This window comes from Papaver somniferum, chromosome 1 (genome assembly GCF_003573695.1).
Source record: "Papaver somniferum cultivar HN1 chromosome 1, ASM357369v1, whole genome shotgun sequence".
NCBI classification, from domain to species: Eukaryota; Viridiplantae; Streptophyta; class Magnoliopsida; order Ranunculales; family Papaveraceae; genus Papaver; species Papaver somniferum.
In genome coordinates, this window is record NC_039358.1 from 214152581 (window position 1) to 214154799 (window position 2219).

Genomic DNA, 2219 nt, shown 5'->3' on the forward strand with positions numbered 1-2219 from the left:
TTTCAAATCATATATCAGTAGTCGAAATAACTGTGGGTCATCAAAACCAAATAAAACTGCCACTAATATGAAACAACTACACAGGATCAGGAAAAATAACATAAGGAGCACAACCTCGTTGAAAGTTTCTTGCAAGACAACTGGATTTATTTGGGGCGCCCAATTGGGCTTCATATGAGTGTCTTGAAAAACATATTCATCCGAAAAACGGGACTTTAATAGATGGATTTCCTCCTGGACAGTATCAGGAGGATCAGGCTGTGGAGTCTGAATAGACTCAAGTGATACCTCATAAGCACTAGGATCGAGTCCCAAGTTAGGGACTTCTACTGGGGATAATTGACGATCACTACCCCCAAACTTAGAATTTTGGGTGTCTCTAAATAGACTAGTCACAATATTCCTAATTTATAGACCATCAGGTTCCTGAAAAAGGTCAATCGCTTTCTTTGAATTATAATGGGGTGGTTCATCCTCTAAATTATTTTGAGGTATACTAGCTGTAGGACTTATATGTTTCATATCCTGTATGGTCAACCCTAGAGTTTATTTATTGTCTTGAAGCACGATTTCTGTCCTACTGTCCTGATCGAATGCTATAATCACATGCAAAGCCTTAGATGGCCCTAAGAATGCAGATTTAGGGTCCAACTTAGGAGGCTCTTCTGAACAAGGGATTAAGGTAGACTCAAAAGCTTGTAATGGTGCGAACCTAGCTTTCCATTTATCAGTAACTAACATAGGAATAGAATCCAACATAGCATTTACTTGTTCAATATTGCTATCTTCGTCGAAATCCATGTTAAAGTGGTCTAGACAACTCTCTAATGGATCTTCTGATATGAGGTTTGGTAATGATTCATGAATTAAGGTTCCTATCATGTTCACCTCTTCAATGCACGTGTCATCTAGCTCAGAATGTAGCTTATTGACATTAAAAATATTCAAATCAATAGTCATATTAACAAAAGATAGATTCATAATACCATTTCGACAATTTATGATCACATTAGACGTAGATAAAAATGGGCGACCTAAAATCACAGGTATCTGGTTCTCTGGGTCAGTGACAGGTTGGGAATCTAAGACCACGAAATCCACAGGATAAATAAACTTGTCGACCTCAATAAGAACATCTTCTATCACACCACGAGGAATCTTGACAGACCTATCAGCTAACTGCAATGTTATCTTGGTAGGTTTCAATTCACCGAGCCCTAGCTTTAAGTACACTTGGTATGGGAGTAAGTTCACACTGGCTCCTAAGTCAAGTAAAGCTTTGTGTACCCTGTGTTTTCTTATCGTACAATCAATGGTAGGTGCACCTGGGTCTTTATATTCAGGAATTGTGGGGTTCTGAATGATCAAACTTACATGACTAGCTAAAAAGGCTTTTTTAGGGACACTAAGCTTTCGCTTTCGCGTACACGTATCCTTAAGAAACTTGGCATAATCTGGAAGTTTCCTATTTGCTTCTAGTAACGGAAGGTTTTATAGTAACTTTCCTAAAAACCTCCATTATGTCATTAAAGTTGGATTCACTCTTTGTTGGTACTAATAGCTGTGGAAATGGGGCTCTATGCATAAAATAGGGCCTCTCAGAAACCGAAATGACATCATCAGAAACTTTATCAGTCTCATCATCTATGGTTGCTCCTGAGGGGTGAACTATAGTATGCTCACTATCGGGCATGGTTACCTGATTGTCTACTACTCTACCACTCCTAAGGGTTCTAACATCATTCAACTGATGTGATGATTTTGTACCTACTTCATGAACTCCTCTAGGATTTGGATTAGTATGACTAGGGAACCTTCCGTTATCTCTCTCACTTAAGGTCTTATATATTTGACCGACTTGAAGTTCTAACTTAGCAAGAGTTTGAGCATTAGTTTGAAAGTTCTGCTTGGTTTCCTGTTGAAAACTAACTTGTCTCTTTACTAACATGTCCTGGCTCTGTGCTAACATATCCTGGATCTTTCTTAATATACTAAGAGATTCCTCTAAGCTCGTCATTCTATTCTCTAAAGAGTTCTGAAACTGACCTGAAAAGTTCTTATCTGAACCAAAACTTGGGGGAGCATTAGAATTACAAAACTGACCTTGACTCTGGCCTTTAGACCATGAAAGGTTCGGATGGTTTCTCCAACCAGGATTATAGGTTTCTGAATATGGGTCAAACTTCTGACGGTTATCGAATCTAGTGTTATTATAGAGA